The 18,085-nt window shown below is 50.1% G+C and overlaps 2 long non-coding RNA genes across 4 annotated transcripts; both read left to right on the forward strand.

Annotated features, from left to right (window-relative positions):
- Positions 1-1,425: 1,425 nt before the first annotated feature.
- Positions 1,426-4,232, forward strand: LOC138401510 (uncharacterized). Of its 2 annotated transcripts, none has more exons than XR_011236531.1 (3): positions 1,426-2,089; positions 3,595-3,799; positions 4,063-4,232. It is a non-coding gene; the product is annotated as an uncharacterized lncRNA (long non-coding RNA). The 2 variants fall into 2 exon arrangements; XR_011236530.1 differs by having other exon boundaries at positions 1,430-2,089; positions 3,673-3,799.
- A 6,034-nt stretch (positions 4,233-10,266) lies between these two features.
- On the forward strand, positions 10,267-13,185 carry LOC138401812 (uncharacterized). Of its 2 annotated transcripts, none has more exons than XR_011236552.1 (3): positions 10,267-10,989; positions 12,495-12,699; positions 12,984-13,185. It is a non-coding gene; the product is annotated as an uncharacterized lncRNA (long non-coding RNA). The 2 variants fall into 2 exon arrangements; XR_011236551.1 differs by having other exon boundaries at positions 12,573-12,699.
- The last annotated feature ends 4,900 nt before the right edge of the window (positions 13,186-18,085 follow it).

Raw genomic sequence — 18,085 nt, forward strand, 5'->3', positions numbered from 1 at the left:
CACACATGGAGCCCGCAGTGGACTCTGGGAAGTGTGGTTGCCTTAGGCCCGAGTGGGTATCCCTTGGCGCTGTTGGCCCCACCAAGTTGCACTTTAGGAGGCATAGTAGGAGAGGTAAACCCTCCATCCCACGTTTGGGACCCGCGGTGGTCTCTCAGAAGCGTGACCTGAAACCGGCGCTCTGCGTGTAGCGAGGCCAAGGGCGGGGCCGCGTTGCACCCTGGGAGTCGTAGTAGCGGAGGGAAACGATCCCACACAGGTACCCCGCGGTGGGTTTTGGGAAATGTCATTGTCGGAGGCTCGCGTTGGTTCCACTTGGCGCTGTGGGCGCCGCCGCGTTGCACTTCGAGAGGCGTGGCTGGGGAGGGAAACCCTCTATCCCACGCACGGAGCCGGCGGTGGGCTCTTGGAAGCGCTGTGCGAGACCGGGGTTCTGGCTGTCTTGGCCCCGTGGGCGCGGCCGCGTTGCATTCTGGGATTCGTAGTAGGGAAGGGAGACCCTGTAGTTCCCACATTGAGCCTGCGGTGGGCTCTGGGAAGTGTAGTTGTCTGAGGCCCGCGTTGGTACCCCTTGGCGCCCTGGGCCCCACGATGTTGCCCTTTTGGAGGCGTAGCAGGGAAGGGAAAACCTCTATCCCACGTTCGGAGCCCGCGGTGGGCTCTCGGAAGTGCAGTGTGAGAGCGGGCTTGTGGCTGTCTGGCCGCCCTGGGCGCGGCAGCGTTGCATTCTGGGAGTCGTAGTAGGGAAGGGAAACCCTCCATTCCACACATGGAGCGCGCGGTGCACTGTGGGAAGTGTAGTTGTGTGGGGCCCGAGTTGGTGCCCATTGGCGCCGTGGGCCCTACCATGTTGCACTTTTGGAGGCTTAGTCGGGAAGGGAAACCCTTTATCCCACGTTCGGAGCCCACGCTGGGCTCTCGGAAGTGCACTGTGAGACCGGGGATGTGCCTGTATAGGTGCCGTGGGCCCGGCCGCGTTGCATTCTGGGAATCGTAGTAGGGGGGGGGGGAGCCCTCTATTCCACACATGGCGCCCGCAGTGGACTCTGGGAAGTGTAGTTGTCTTAGGCCCGAGTTGCTACCCCTTGGCGCTGTGGGCCCCACCAAGTTGCACTTTAGGAGGCATAGTAGGTGAGGGAAACCCTCTATCCCACGCACGGAGCCGGCGGTGGGCTCTCAGAAGCGTGACCTGAAACCGGCGCTCTGCGTGTAGTGAGGCCAAGGGCGGGGCCGCGTTGCACCCTGGGAGTCGTGGTAGGGGAGGGAAAGGATCCCACACAGGTACCCCGCGGTGGGTTCTGGGAAATGTCATTGTCGGAGGCTCGCCTTGGTTTCACTCGGCGCTGTGGGCGCCGCCGCGTTGCACTTCGAGAGGCGTGGCTGGGGAGGGAAACCCTCTATCCCACGCACGGAGCCGGCGGTGGGCTCTTGGAAGCGCTGTGCGAGACCGGGGTTCTGGCTGTGTAGGCCCCGAGGGCGCGGCCGCGTTGCCTTCTGGGAGTCGTAGTAGGGAAGGGCAAGCGTGTATCCCACACACGGAGGCCGTGGTGGTTCTTGGGAAGTGTAGTCGCCTGAGGCCTGCGGCCTGTTGGGTTTGGCCCCTGGCGTTCTGGAAGGCGCAGTTCCGGCGACTCCCGCGGCGGAGTCCTCGGGGGCGGAGCCGAGTGTCTAGCCACGGTGGACCGCAGGCAGGTAAAGGGTCCCGCCCTGTGTAACGGGAGCCTGGCCGGATGACCAGTGGCTGCGATTCCGTGCGGAGCCCGGAAACACTTCGCGAAAAGCACAGAAGAAACATCCCTGCCCCGGCCACGGTTAAGTGAGGAGGTGCTGGGGATGCAGGGCAGGTTTACGGTCCCCGGAGCCCAGGCTGTGGCCGGAAGGGAAGGGTCTCTCACAGGCGCCCCGGGCACTCTGGGCCCCTGTCTGTCGCGAGGCAGGGGAGCGGGAGAAGACGGCACTCCCTAGCTGGGGGCCAGTGACTGCGGCTCGGCCCGGCCGCCTTCTTCGCTCAGGGCTCCTTTCTGTCCCCGCCAGGTCTGCCGTTTCGCACTGTCGATCTCCGCGATCCCGTCTGTGAGCCATGCCTCAGGTATGCTGATGTTCTCTCTTTTCTTACTGAAGCGTAGCAGTATTTCTCAGCATTTGGAGACTTAGGCTTTCTTTCTCCTGAAACTACGTGCTTGACAGAACCCCAGGCCCCTACCCCCATTGTTCCTCTTTAGGGGTTTCTTATGTTTTATGGTGAGCGGATAGGGTGTCAGCCGTTCCATTGCCCCCTCTGTTCTCCAGTTGTTAGAAAGAAGAGTGTTTTACTCTATGTTGTTCGCTCTAGCCGCCCTTCAATCCTGTATTCAGCGTATTATTTTTTTACTGAGCACTTATTTTCAGCACCCATATCAGTGGTGCTTACAGTGTGAAGATTCTTGAGCCCTACCTCACTCAGATCTTCTGAGTCAGAAACTTTGGGTCTGTGGCCTAGCAAGCAGTCTGGGCTTTCCGAGTCTGTCCAAGTGATTCTAACACATGACGCATCCTCTGTCTTGGGATTCAGCAGTGAGCACAACAAAATCTCTGAACTCACTTTTCAGACTTAACATTAAATTCCTATGGCAAGGAACACTGATTATTTTTACTGTGATTAGTGTTAAATGCTTGGCTGGTAATTGTGCTTCACAGAGGTAGGGATAACAAGGCCGACCATTCCAAATGAGTCTCTCATTTTTAGCTCCATTTCTTTGTCCTACTTCTTTTGTCATTCATACTTGTCTCCAAATCCAGGGGCTGAGGTTTGCTGGGAAATCCAATTTCCCTCTCTGCCGCAGATCTCACTGTATACCGTAGGAAAGAGTTGAGTTTATTAGTCAACAGTCTCCTGTCAATTTTTTTTTTTTTTAACTTGAAAACCGTGAAATATGACTCTGCCATACGTATGGGGCTGCCACTAGTTTGGGATCTTTTAAATTCCCATGCATGCCTTATGTTAATGGTCATGTCCATCACTCCAGTGGTGTGAAACCAGGCTGCAAAGCAAGGACTTGTTTATTATTCCCCTTCACCCTAAGGGAAGAGCTTTGGGCTCCATCCTGGGAGGTATTGGATTCCCTTCTTGGGAGATCCATGTATTTTTATAGCTTATCCTTTTTGTCCTGTGACATTGCTAAAATTACCACTAAGTTTCACAGCTGTTTCTTCACGATTGGGGATGACTGACAAACTTGACAATGCATGCCCCTTTTGAAGGGTGCTACAGCAAGTTATTACCACGAAGAAATTTTAACCAACTCATATTAAAATAGGCTGGTATTGAGGAAAATATACATTGCTTATTAAACATGAAAGAATAGTCATCACCATTTGTCAAGTAAGATCTTAAGAATTTTTACAACCAAAGGCAAAAATCCATGTGCTGCACCTGTATCATCCTTTATCATGAACAAAACTGTAAATTTTCTCAGAACAAATCATTTATATTTTTTCTCCTTTTCTCCAGTTGTATGACAAAATATGAAAGCTAGCTCTTAGTTATATAATAATTACTCAGAATTCTGAAAACTCCCATTGCCCCTACTTATACACATTGTCCTTCCTCCACAGTGAGATTCATTTCACTTCTTGATCAGGGCCTTTGAGGGCATGGGTGCTAGTTGTGCAGATACCTGTTTGCCGTTTCAGGGGTCAGTGACATTCAGAGATGTGGCCATAGACTTCTCCCAGGAGGAGTGGAAACGGCTTCAGCCTGCTCAAAGAGATTTGTACAGATGTGTAATGTTGGAGAACTATGGCCATCTGGTCTCACTGGGTAAGTATTCCTCCTCATCTCTGTCGAGTCAGAATTTGACCTTTATAATTGCTGTTGTAAATCTTGATTATCTGGCTGAATAATGCCAAGGGAAGGATGGCGGGTTTTTTTTTTTTTTTTTTAATTAGTTTTAAAGATGGGGCTTGTAACTGCATCTAATCTTCAGACATTTTTCATACTTACTTCTGACATTTCTTTTCATGACCCTTCTTTTCTTAGGATTCAAGGACTGATTTTGAATTTATTTCATTTTCTGCAAGCAGGTCTTTCCATTTCTAAGCCAGATGTGGTTTCCTTATTGGAGCAAGGGAAAGAGCCTTGGCTCGGGAAAAGGGATGTGAGAAGAGATCTGTTTTCAGGTGAGTGAGTTAGAAGCTGGTAGGGAAAATTTTAAAAACCACCCAGTTAGTCAATTAGAAACCAGTAGCCCTTTTTTTTTTTTCATATGTTGGTTGAAATTTTTTTCCTTAAGATACCAGAGAAGTGGAGACCATAAGTCTTACCCACAAATCCATAAGGGACCACTTCAAACCCAATTCACGTCTTATACCTTCTCCACTTTCTCACAGATAGATATGTCTTTCTTACTTTCCATTGTTAGGTCTCTCTGGTCTCTGAATTTTGTTTCCTCCCTTTCTTCAAATTGGCATATGTTTCTATTGTCTAAATAAAAGGTATCTGTACTTTTTATGGTGCTGTTTTATTTCATCATCTTGGAAAGATTAACTCATTACTCTTTGATTAATCGATTTATTCATTGATTTACATATTGCATTCATAAGATTTACTAAAATTTTAATTTTGTCAGACTTCCTCTTAGATGCTACAGAGTCGACAGGGCATACGAAAGTTCAATAACTGTCGAGGGATTTTTGTCCTAGTGATGTGTCTATAAATAACTTGTGTTAGATGTGTTCAAATTAGCAGTTCAGTGGTGAGAGAAAAGGAATTTCTAGTTGATGTTTTAGGCCTAGATAATTTGGATAGGTATAGCAGTAATAGAAACATAAAACACAAGAAAAGGGTCAGTTTTGGAAAACAGGTGATGACTTAGTTTGAGACGTGTAAATGTATAGGTTCATTTGATGTATTTCAGTTCCCAGCTAGTTGGTTTGATGAAGCATTTCTAGATGAAACCTTTCTTAATCTGTTGCAATGGATTTTTATATCTTGTCCCTGGTCTTATGTAAGGCCAGAGTAAAAGACCAGAGAAAGTAAAAGAAGCTTTCTTATGTTTTATGTCATTAACTAACGTTTCCTGTGTTCTCTTTCTCCCTGTTTCTAGTCTCATCTCCTGAAGAGAATTACTCAGTTTATATCCCTAGATATTCAGTAGGTATGGAATTAATTTACAGAAGAGGCAGGAAAGGAATTTAATATTTCCCTGTTATTGAGATCATGATTTTAACAGAACAGCTATTTCACTGCATCCTTAATCCTATTCTCTCATGTATTTTTGTGTCCCTACCATATGGGTATACATCTTGATTCATTACTGAGCTGGGTACTAAAGAAATATGAGGTCTATTCACTTCTCCTTAATAGCTTACGGTCAGAGTGATAATAACAGATGGCGTTTCCCACTTAAGAAAATAAGTGTCGGCCCCTGTAATCCTAGCACTCTGGGAGGCCGAGGCGGGTGGATGGCTCGAGGTCAGGAGTTCGAGACCAGCCTGAGCAAGAGCGAGACCCCGTCTCTACTAAAAATAGAAAGAAATTATCTGGGCAACTAAGATATATATAGAAAAAGTAGCCGGGCATGGTGGCGCATGCCTGTAGTCCCAGCTACTCGGGAGGCTGAGGCAGTAGGATCCCGTAAGCCCAGGAGTTTGAGGTTGCTGTGAGCTAGGCTGACGCCACGGCACTCACTCTAGCCCGGGCAACAAAGCAAGACTCTGTCTCAAAAAAAAAAAAAAAAAAAAAGAAAGAAAAAAGAAAAGAAAAGAAGTGTCAAAGAGTTTAGAGAAAAACACGTTTTTAGATGTCATTGGGAAATGAGTTTAGAATTACATAAATGTTGCAAGAATAGTACAAAGAATACCGACATGCCTTATACCCACATTCACCTTTGCTAACATTTTACCCCCATTTGCCTTATCATCTGGTATATGACTTTTCTTCTGAAACATCTGACAGTAAGTTGTATACACCATGGCCTTTTAGGCCTCAATTCATAAGTGTTCATTTCCTAAGAATAAGAACATGAATGTGTTTCTTAAAAAATACCTCATACTGTGAAATGCTGTTCCAATTTAAAAGTGATGAAATCTGTTTCTGAAATTCACCCTGGAGAAAATCAGGACTTCTGTTTGCCAAAGGCATTTGATGGGAAGGTACTGTCGTACCAAAGATGAGCTTCATATCAGTTCAGAAGGTTCAGTTAGTGAGGATCATAGCAGTTTTCAGAGAAACGTTTTTTTCCCATTTAGAATAAATTATTGTAAGATGTTCCAAAGGCACTAAGTGAACGGAGCCAGACGTCTTTGTGGCACGTGAAGGACACCTGCTGCGTGTTTATTAGCAGCGTTGTGATATTGCCATTTTCAGATAGTTCTGGCAGTAAAAACCATTTAAATGGAGGTGAGGAAGACTAATGACCTATACTTCACAGTTACTTTTCTTCCTGAGTGTTCCACTTTTCCCTCTCCTTCAGTTACTAATATTTAATCTTTTTATTTAATCCACCCATATCTCTATTGATTTCTTCTGAATTTTGGGGCGCACTTCTGAAATCAATATAACTCTTGATCTCACAGTCGTATATGACCGCTATGAATGCCATGCAATTGATGATTTTTTTTTTTCTCTACTTAATTCTCTCGTTACGGGAGGAACGGCTTTATTTTACCCAGCAAAGAAAGAAAAAAGAAACAATTGCTTTGTTTTTTGTTATCTTTCAGTTTCACAGTCAAATGATGAGATCAAAGAGTTTTCTCCAAAAACATGTTGTTTATGATGACTCATCCCAGTATTTGATGATGGAAAGAATTCTAAGCCAAGGCCCTGTGTATTCCAGTTTCAGAGGAGGGTGGAAATGCGAGGAGGCTACTGAGATACATGGAGCCCCCGGTGCGTTCTGGGAGTGTAGTTGTCTCAGGCCCGCATTGGTACCACTTGGAGCCCTGGGGCCCACCAAGTTGCACTTTAGGAGGCGTAGAAGGGGAGACAAACCCTCTATCCCACACCAGGAGCCCGCGGTGGGTTCTCAGAAAGGCAGTGTGAGACGGGAGCTGTGCCTGTATAGGCGCTGTGGGCGCGGCCGCGTTGCGTTCTGGGAGTCGTAGTAGCGGAGAGAAACCCTCTATTGCACACATGGAGACCGCGGTGGGCTCTGGGAAGTGTAGTAGCCTTAGGCCCGAGATGGTACCCCTTGGCGCTGTCGGCCCCATCAAGTTGCACTTTGGAAGGCCTAGGAGGGTAGACAAACCCTCTATCCCACGTACGGAGGCCAGAGTGGGTTCTCGGTAGCGCGGTGAGAGAACGCGGTTCTGGCTGTCTAGGCCCCCTGGATACGGCCGCGTTGCATTCTGGGAGTCGTAGCAGGGAAGGGAAACCCTCCATTCCACACATGAAGCGCGCGGTGCACTGCGGGAAGTGTAGTTGTGTGGGGCCCGAGTTGGTGCCCATTGGCGCCGTGGGCCCTACCATGTTGCACTTTTGGAGGCTTAGTCGGGAAGGGAAACCCTTTATCCCACGTTCGGAGCCCACGCTGGGCTCTCGGAAGTGCAGTGTGAGACCGGGGATGTGCCTGTATAGGTCCCGTGGGCCCGGCCGCGTTGCATTCTGGGAATCGTAGTAGCGGAAGGAAACCCTCTATTCCACACATGGCGCCCGCGGTGGGCTCTGGGAAGTGTAGTTGCCTTAGGCCGGCGATGGTACCATTTAGCGCTGTGGGCCCCAACAAGTTGCACTTTAGCAGGCGTAGTAGGGGAGACAAACCCTCTATCCCACGCCAGGAGCCCGCGGTGGGTTCTCAGAAAGGCCGTGTGAGCCGGGAGCTGTGCCTGTATAGGCGCCGTGGGCGCGGCCACGTTGCATTCTGGGAGTCGTAGTAGCGGCGAGAAACCCTCTATTGCACACATGGAGACCGCGGTGGGCTCTGGGAAGTGTAGTTGTCTTAGGCCCGAGTTGGTACCCCTTGGCGCTGTCGGCCCCATCAAGTGGCACTTTGGGAGGCCTAGGAGGGTAGACAAACCCTCTATCCCACGTAGGGAGGCCTGAGTCGGTTCTCTTTAGCGCGGTGAGAGAACGGGGTTCTGGCTGTCTCGGCCCCCCGGGTACGGCCGCGTTGCATTCTGGGAGTCGTAGTAGGGAAGGGAAACCCTCCATTCCACACATGGAGCCCGCAGTGGACTCTGGGAAGTGTGGTTGCCTTAGGCCCGAGTTGGTACCCCTTGGCGCTGTGGGCCCCACCAAGTTGCACTTTAGCAGGCGTAATAGGGGCGACAAATCCTCTATCCCACGCCCGGAGCCCTCGGAGGGCTCTCAGACCTGCAGTATGAGACCGGGGCCGTGCCTGTATAGGCGCCGTGGACGCGGCCGCGTTGCGTTCTGGGAGTCGTAGTAGAGGAGGGAAACCCTGCATTCCACACATGGAGCCCGCGGTGGACTCTGGGAAGTGTAGTAGCCTTAGGCCGGCGATGGTACCATTTAGCGCTGTGGGCCCCAACAAGTTGCACTTTAACAGGCGTAGTAGGGGAGACAAATCCTCTATCCCACGCCCGGAGCCCTCGGCGGGCTCTCAGACCTGCAGTATGAGACCGGGGCCGTGCCTGTATAGGTGCCGTGGGCCCGGCCGCGTTGCGTTCTGGGAGTCGTAGTAGAGGAGGGAAACCCTGCATTCCACACATGGAGCCCGCGGTGGACTCTGGGAAGTGTAGTAGCCTTAGACCGGCGATGGTACGATGTAGCGCTGTGGGCCCCACCAAGTTGCACTTTGAGAGGCCTAGTAGGGTAGACAAACCCTCTATCCCACGTGCGGAGGCCAGAGTGGGTTCTCGGTAGCGCGGTGAGAGAACGGGGTTCTGGCTGTCTAGGCCCCCTGGATACGGCCGCGTTGCATTCTGGGAGTCGTAGTAGGGAAGGGAAACCCTCCATTCCACACATGGAGCCCGCAGTGGACTCTGGGAAGTGTGGTTGCCTTAGGCCCGAGTGGGTATCCCTTGGCGCTGTTGGCCCCACCAAGTTGCACTTTAGGAGGCATAGTAGGAGAGGTAAACCCTCCATCCCACGTTTGGGACCCGCGGTGGTCTCTCAGAAGCGTGACCTGAAACCGGCGCTCTGCGTGTAGCGAGGCCAAGGGCGGGGCCGCGTTGCACCCTGGGAGTCGTAGTAGCGGAGGGAAACGATCCCACACAGGTACCCCGCGGTGGGTTTTGGGAAATGTCATTGTCGGAGGCTCGCGTTGGTTCCACTTGGCGCTGTGGGCGCCGCCGCGTTGCACTTCGAGAGGCGTGGCTGGGGAGGGAAACCCTCTATCCCACGCACGGAGCCGGCGGTGGGCTCTTGGAAGCGCTGTGCGAGACCGGGGTTCTGGCTGTCTTGGCCCCGTGGGCGCGGCCGCGTTGCATTCTGGGATTCGTAGTAGGGAAGGGAGACCCTGTAGTTCCCACATTGAGCCTGCGGTGGGCTCTGGGAAGTGTAGTTGTCTGAGGCCCGCGTTGGTACCCCTTGGCGCCCTGGGCCCCACGATGTTGCCCTTTTGGAGGCGTAGCAGGGAAGGGAAAACCTCTATCCCACGTTCGGAGCCCGCGGTGGGCTCTCGGAAGTGCAGTGTGAGAGCAGGCTTGTGGCTGTCTGGCCGCCCTGGGCGCGGCAGCGTTGCATTCTGGGAGTCGTAGTAGGGAAGGGAAACCCTCCATTCCACACATGGAGCGCGCGGTGCACTGGGGGAAGTGTAGTTGTCTGGGGCCCGAGTTGGTGCCCATTGGCGCCGTGGGCCCTACCATGTTGCACTTTTGGAGGCTTAGTCGGGAAGGGAAACCCTTTATCCCACGTTCGGAGCCCACGCTGGGCTCTCGGAAGTGCACTGTGAGACCGAGGATGTGCCTGTATAGGTGCCGTGGGCCCGGCCGCGTTGCATTCTGGGAATCGTAGTGGGGGGGGGGGGGGAGCCCTCTATTCCACACATGGCGCCCGCAGTGGACTCTAGGAAGTGTAGTTGTCTTAGGCCCGAGTTGCTACCCCTTGGCGCTGTGGGCCCCACCAAGTTGCACTTTAGGAGGCATAGTAGGTGAGGGAAACCCTCTATCCCACGCACGGAGCCGGCGGTGGGCTCTCAGAAGCGTGACCTGAAACCGGCGCTCTGCGTGTAGTGAGGCCAAGGGCGGGGCCGCGTTGCACCCTGGGAGTCGTGGTAGGGGAGGGAAAGGATCCCACACAGGTACCCCGCGGTGGGTTCTGGGAAATGTCATTGTCGGAGGCTCGCCTTGGTTTCACTCGGCGCTGTGGGCGCCGCCGCGTTGCACTTCGAGAGGCGTGGCTGGGGAGGGAAACCCTCTATCCCACGCACGGAGCCGGCGGTGGGCTCTTGGAAGCGCTGTGCGAGACCGGGGTTCTGGCTGTGTAGGCCCCGAGGGCGCGGCCGCGTTGCCTTCTGGGAGTCGTAGTAGGGAAGGGCAAGCGTGTATCCCACACACGGAGGCCGTGGTGGTTCTTGGGAAGTGTAGTCGCCTGAGGCCTGCGGCCTGTTGGGTTTGGCCCCTGGCGTTCTGGAAGGCGCAGTTCCGGCGACTCCCGCGGCGGAGTCCTCGGGGGCGGAGCCGAGTGTCTAGCCACGGTGGACCGCAGGCAGGTAAAGGGTCCCGCCCTGTGTAACGGGAGCCTGGCCGGATGACCAGTGGCTGCGATTCCGTCCGGAGCCCGGAAACACTTCGCGAAAAGCACAGAAGAAACATCCCTGCCCCGGCCACGGTTAAGTGAGGAGGTGCTGGGGATGCAGGGCAGGTTTACGGTCCCCGGAGCCCAGGCTGTGGCCGGAAGGGAAGGGTCTCTCACAGGCGCCCCGGGCACTCTGGGCCCCTGTCTGTCGCGAGGCAGGGGAGCGGGAGAAGACGGCACTCCCTAGCTGGGGGCCAGTGACTGCGGCTCGGCCCGGCCGCCTTCTTCGCTCAGGGCTCCTTTCTGTCCCCGCCAGGTCTGCCGTTTCGCACTGTCGATCTCCGCGATCCCGTCTGTGAGCCATGCCTCAGGTATGCTGATGTTCTCTCTTTTCTTACTGAAGCGTAGCAGTATTTCTCAGCATTTGGAGACTTAGGCTTTCTTTCTCCTGAAACTACGTGCTTGACAGAACCCCAGGCCCCTACCCCCATTGTTCCTCTTTAGGGGTTTCTTATGTTTTATGGTGAGCGGATAGGGTGTCAGCCGTTCCATTGCCCCCTCTGTTCTCCAGTTGTTAGAAAGAAGAGTGTTTTACTCTATGTTGTTCGCTCTAGCCGCCCTTCAATCCTGTATTCAGCGTATTATTTTTTTACTGAGCACTTATTTTCAGCACCCATATCAGTGGTGCTTACAGTGTGAAGATTCTTGAGCCCTACCTCACTCAGATCTTCTGAGTCAGAAACTTTGGGTCTGTGGCCTAGCAAGCAGTCTGGGCTTTCCGAGTCTGTCCAAGTGATTCTAACACATGACGCATCCTCTGTCTTGGGATTCAGCAGTGAGCACAACAAAATCTCTGAACTCACTTTTCAGACTTAACATTAAATTCCTATGGCAAGGAACACTGATTATTTTTACTGTGATTAGTGTTAAATGCTTGGCTGGTAATTGTGCTTCACAGAGGTAGGGATAACAAGGCCGACCATTCCAAATGAGTCTCTCATTTTTAGCTCCATTTCTTTGTCCTACTTCTTTTGTCATTCATACTTGTCTCCAAATCCAGGGGCTGAGGTTTGCTGGGAAATCCAATTTCCCTCTCTGCCGCAGATCTCACTGTATACCGTAGGAAAGAGTTGAGTTTATTAGTCAACAGTCTCCTGTCAATTTTTTTTTTTTTTAACTTGAAAACCGTGAAATATGACTCTGCCATACGTATGGGGCTGCCACTAGTTTGGGATCTTTTAAATTCCCATGCATGCCTTATGTTAATGGTCATGTCCATCACTCCAGTGGTGTGAAACCAGGCTGCAAAGCAAGGACTTGTTTATTATTCCCCTTCACCCTAAGGGAAGAGCTTTGGGCTCCATCCTGGGAGGTATTGGATTCCCTTCTTGAGAGATCCATGTATTTTTATAGCTTATCCTTTTTGTCCTGTGACATTGCTAAAATTACCACTAAGTTTCACAGCTGTTTCTTCACGATTGGGGATGACTGACAAACTTGACAATGCATGCCCCTTTTGAAGGGTGCTACAGCAAGTTATTACCACGAAGAAATTTTAACCAACTCATATTAAAATAGGCTGGTATGGAGGAAAATATACATTGCTTATTAAACATGAAAGAATAGTCATCACCATTTGTCAAGTAAGATCTTAAGAATTTTTACAACCCAAGGCAAAAATCCATGTGCTGCACCTGTATCATCCTTTATCATGAACAAAACTGTAAATTTTCTCAGAACAAATCATTTATATTTTTTCTCCTTTTCTCCAGTTGTATGACAAAATATGAAAGCTAGCTCTTAGTTATATAATAATTACTCAGAATTCTGAAAACTCCCATTGCCCCTACTTATACACATTGTCCTTCCTCCACAGTGAGATTCATTTCACTTCTTGATCAGGGCCTTTGAGGGCATGGGTGCTAGTTGTGCAGATACCTGTTTGCCGTTTCAGGGGTCAGTGACATTCAGAGATGTGGCCATAGACTTCTCCCAGGAGGAGTGGAAACGGCTTCAGCCTGCTCAAAGAGATTTGTACAGATGTGTAATGTTGGAGAACTATGGCCATCTGGTCTCACTGGGTAAGTATTCCTCCTCATCTCTGTCGAGTCAGAATTTGACCTTTATAATTGCTGTTGTAAATCTTGATTATCTGGCTGAATAATGCCAAGGGAAGGATGGCGGGTTTTTTTTTTTTTTTTTTTTTTTTTTTTTTTTTTTTTTTAATTAGTTTTAAAGATGGGGCTTGTAACTGCATCTAATCTTCAGACATTTTTCATACTTACTTCTGACATTTCTTTTCATGACCCTTCTTTTCTTAGGATTCAAGGACTGATTTTGAATTTATTTCATTTTCTGCAAGCAGGTCTTTCCATTTCTAAGCCAGATGTGGTTTCCTTATTGGAGCAAGGGAAAGAGCCTTGGCTCGGGAAAAGGGATGTGAGAAGAGATCTGTTTTCAGGTGAGTGAGTTAGAAGCTGGTAGGGAAAATTTTAAAAACCACCCAGTTAGTCAATTAGAAACCAGTAGCCCTTTTTTTTTTTCATATGTTGGTTGAAATTTTTTTCCTTAAGATACCAGAGAAGTGGAGACCATAAGTCTTACCCACAAATCCATAAGGGACCACTTCAAACCCAATTCACGTCTTATACCTTCTCCACTTTCTCACAGATAGATATGTCTTTCTTACTTTCCATTGTTAGGTCTCTCTGGTCTCTGAATTTTGTTTCCTCCCTTTCTTCAAATTGGCATATGTTTCTATTGTCTAAATAAAAGGTATCTGTACTTTTTATGGTGCTGTTTTATTTCATCATCTTGGAAAGATTAACTCATTACTCTTTGATTAATCGATTTATTCATTGATTTACATATTGCATTCATAAGATTTACTAAAATTTTAATTTTGTCAGACTTCCTCTTAGATGCTACAGAGTCGACAGGGCATACGAAAGTTCAATAACTGTCGAGGGATTTTTGTCCTAGTGATGTGTCTATAAATAACTTGTGTTAGATGTGTTCAAATTAGCAGTTCAGTGGTGAGAGAAAAGGAATTTCTAGTTGATGTTTTAGGCCTAGATAATTTGGATAGGTATAGCAGTAATAGAAACATAAAACACAAGAAAAGGGTCAGTTTTGGAAAACAGGTGATGACTTAGTTTGAGACGTGTAAATGTATAGGTTCATTTGATGTATTTCAGTTCCCAGCTAGTTGGTTTGATGAAGCATTTCTAGATGAAACCTTTCTTAATCTGTTGCAATGGATTTTTATATCTTGTCCCTGGTCTTATGTAAGGCCAGAGTAAAAGACCAGAGAAAGTAAAAGAAGCTTTCTTATGTTTTATGTCATTAACTAACGTTTCCTGTGTTCTCTTTCTCCCTGTTTCTAGTCTCATCTCCTGAAGAGAATTACTCAGTTTATATCCCTAGATATTCAGTAGGTATGGAATTAATTTACAGAAGAGGCAGGAAAGGAATTTAATATTTCCCTGTTATTGAGATCATGATTTTAACAGAACAGCTATTTCACTGCATCCTGAATCCTATTCTCTCATGTATTTTTGTGTCCCTACCATATGGGTATACATCTTGATTCATTACTGAGCTGGGTACTAAAGAAATATGAGGTCTATTCACTTCTCCTTAATAGCTTACGGTCAGAGTGATAATAACAGATGGCGTTTCCCACTTAAGAAAATAAGTGTCGGCCCCTGTAATCCTAGCACTCTGGGAGGCCGAGGCGGGTGGATGGCTCGAGGTCAGGAGTTCGAGACCAGCCTGAGCAAGAGCGAGACCCCGTCTCTACTAAAAATAGAAAGAAATTATCTGGGCAACTAAGATATATATAGAAAAAGTAGCCGGGCATGGTGGCGCATGCCTGTAGTCCCAGCTACTCGGGAGGCTGAGGCAGTAGGATCCCGTAAGCCCAGGAGTTTGAGGTTGCTGTGAGCTAGGCTGACGCCACGGCACTCACTCTAGCCCGGGCAACAAAGCAAGACTCTGTCTCAAAAAAAAAAAAAAAAAAAAAGAAAGAAAAAAGAAAAGAAAAGAAGTGTCAAAGAGTTTAGAGAAAAACACGTTTTTAGATGTCATTGGGAAATGAGTTTAGAATTACATAAATGTTGCAAGAATAGTACAAAGAATACCGACATGCCTTATACCCACATTCACCTTTGCTAACATTTTACCCCCATTTGCCTTATCATCTGGTATATGACTTTTCTTCTGAAACATCTGACAGTAAGTTGTATACACCATGGCCTTTTAGGCCTCAATTCATAAGTGTTCATTTCCTAAGAATAAGAACATGAATGTGTTTCTTAAAAAATACCTCATACTGTGAAATGCTGTTCCAATTTAAAAGTGATGAAATCTGTTTCTGAAATTCACCCTGGAGAAAATCAGGACTTCTGTTTGCCAAAGGCATTTGATGGGAAGGTACTGTCGTACCAAAGATGAGCTTCATATCAGTTCAGAAGGTTCAGTTAGTGAGGATCATAGCAGTTTTCAGAGAAACGTTTTTTTCCCATTTAGAATAAATTATTGTAAGATGTTCCAAAGGCACTAAGTGAACGGAGCCAGACGTCTTTGTGGCACCTGAAGGACACCTGCTGCGTGTTTATTAGCAGCGTTGTGATATTGCCATTTTCAGATAGTTCTGGCAGTAAAAACCATTTAAATGGAGGTGAGGAAGACTAATGACCTATACTTCACAGTTACTTTTCTTCCTGAGTGTTCCACTTTTCCCTCTCCTTCAGTTACTAATATTTAATCTTTTTATTTGATCCACCCATATCTCTATTGATTTCTTCTGAATTTTGGGGCGCACTTCTGAAATCAATATAACTCTTGATCTCACAGTCGTATATGACCGCTATGAATGCCATGCAATTGATGATTTTTTTTTTCTCTACTTAATTCTCTCGTTACGGGAGGAACGGCTTTATTTTACCCAGCAAAGAAAGAAAAAAGAAACAATTGCTTTGTTTTTTGTTATCTTTCAGTTTCACAGTCAAATGATGAGATCAAAGAGTTTTCTCCAAAAACATGTTGTTTATGATGACTCATCCCAGTATTTGATGATGGAAAGAATTCTAAGCCAAGGCCCTGTGTATTCCAGTTTCAGAGGAGGGTGGAAATGCGAGGAGGCTACTGAGATACATGGAGCCCCCGGTGCGTTCCGGGAGTGTAGTTGTCTCAGGCCCGCATTGGTACCACTTGGAGCCCTGGGGCCCACCAAGTTGCACTTTAGGAGGCGTAGAAGGGGAGACAAACCCTCTATCCCAGACCAGGAGCCCGCGGTGGGTTCTCAGAAAGGCAGTGTGAGACGGGAGCTGTGCCTGTATAGGCGCCGTGGGCGCGGCCGCGTTGCGTTCTGGGAGTCGTAGTAGCGGAGAGAAACCCTCTATTGCACACATAGAGACCGCGGTGCGCTCTGGGAAGTGTAGTAGCCTTAGGCCCGAGATGGTACCCCTTGGCGCTGTCGGCCCCATCAAGTTGCACTTTGGAAGGCCTAGGAGGGTAGACAAACCCTCTATCCCACGTACGGAGGCCAGAGTGGGTTCTCGGTAGCGCGGTGAGAGAACGCGGTTCTGGCTGTCTAGGCCCCCTGGATACGGCCGCGTTGCATTCTGGGAGTCGTAGCAGGGAAGGGAAACCCTCCATTCCACACATGAAGCGCGCGGTGCACTGTGGGAAGTGTAGTTGTGTGGGGCCCGAGTTGGTGCCCATTGGCGCCGTGGGCCCTACCATGTTGCACTTTTGGAGGCTTAGTCGGGAAGGGAAACCCTTTATCCCACGTTGGGAGCCCACGCTGGGCTCTCGGAAGTGCAGTGTGAGACCGGGGATGTGCCTGTATAGGTCCCGTGGGCCCGGCCGCGTTGCATTCTGGGAATCGTAGTACGGGAGGGAGACCCTCTATTCCACACATGGCGCCCGCGGTGGGCTCTGGGAAGTGTAGTTGCCTTAGGCCGGCGATGGTACCATTTAGCGCTGTGGGCCCCAACAAGTTGCACTTTAGCAGGCGTAGTAGGGGAGACAAACCCTCTATCCCACGCCAGGAGCCCGCGGTGGGTTCTCAGAAAGGCCGTGTGAGCCGGGAGCTGTGCCTGTATAGGCGCCGTGGGCGCGGCCACATTGCATTCTGGGAGTCGTAGTAGCGGAGAGAAACCCTCTATTGCACACATGGAGACCGCGGTGGGCTCTGGGAAGTGTAGTTGTCTTAGGCCCGAGTTGGTACCCCTTGGCGCTGTCGGCCCCATCAAGTGGCACTTTGGGAGGCCTAGGAGGGTAGACAAACCCTCTATCCCACGTAGGGAGGCCTGAGTCGGTTCTCTTTAGCGCGGTGAGAGAACGGGGTTCTGGCGGTCTCCGCCCCCTGGGTACCGCCGCGTTGCATTCTGGGAGTCGCAGTAGGGAAGGGAAACCCTCCATTCCACACATGGAGCCCGCAGTGGACTCTGGGAAGTGTGGTTGCCTTAGGCCCGAGTTGGTACCCCTTGGCGCTGTGGGCCCCACCAAGTTGCACTTTAGCAGGCGTAATAGGGGCGACAAATCCTCTATCCCACGCCCGGAGCCCTCGGAGGGCTCTCAGACCTGCAGTATGAGACCGGGGCCGTGCCTGTATAGGCGCCGTGGACGCGGCCGCGTTGCGTTCTGGGAGTCGTAGTAGAGGACGGAAACCCTGCATTCCACACATGGAGCCCGCGGTGGACTCTGGGAAGTGTAGTAGCCTTAGGCCGGCGATGGTACCATTTAGCGCTGTGGGCCCCAACAAGTTGCACTTTAACAGGCGTAGTAGGGGAGACAAATCCTCTATCCCACGCCCGGAGCCCTCGGCGGGCTCTCAGACCTGCAGTATGAGACCGGGGCCGTGCCTGTATAGGTGCCGTGGGCCCGGCCGCGTTGCGTTCTGGGAGTCGTAGTAGAGGAGGGAAACCCTGCATTCCACACATGGAGCCCGCGGTGGACTCTGGGAAGTGTAGTAGCCTTAGACCGGCGATGGTACCATGTAGCGCTGTGGGCCCCACCAAGTTGCACTTCGAGAGGCCTAGTAGGGTAGACAAACCCTCTATCCCACGTGCGGAGGCCAGAGTGGGTTCTCGGTAGCGCGGTGAGAGAACGGGGTTCTGGCTGTCTAGGCCCCCTGGATATGGCCGCGTTGCATTCTGGGAGTCGTAGTAGGGAAGGGAAACCCTCCATTCCACACATGGAGCCCGCAGTGGACTCTGGGAAGTGTGGTTGCCTTAGGCCCGAGTTGGTACCCCTTGGCGCTGTTGGCCCCACCAAGTTGCACTTTAGGAGGCATAGTAGGAGAGGTAAACCCTCCATCCCACGTTTGGGGCCCGCGGTGGTCTCTCAGAAGTGTGACCTGAAACCGGCGCTCTGCGTGTAGCGAGGCCAAGGGCGGGGCCGCGTTGCACCCTGGGAGTCGTAGTAGCGGAGGGAAACGATCCCACACAGGTACCCCGC

The sequence above is a fragment of the Eulemur rufifrons genome, chromosome 21 (genome assembly GCF_041146395.1).
Source record: "Eulemur rufifrons isolate Redbay chromosome 21, OSU_ERuf_1, whole genome shotgun sequence".
NCBI classification, from domain to species: Eukaryota; Metazoa; Chordata; class Mammalia; order Primates; family Lemuridae; genus Eulemur; species Eulemur rufifrons.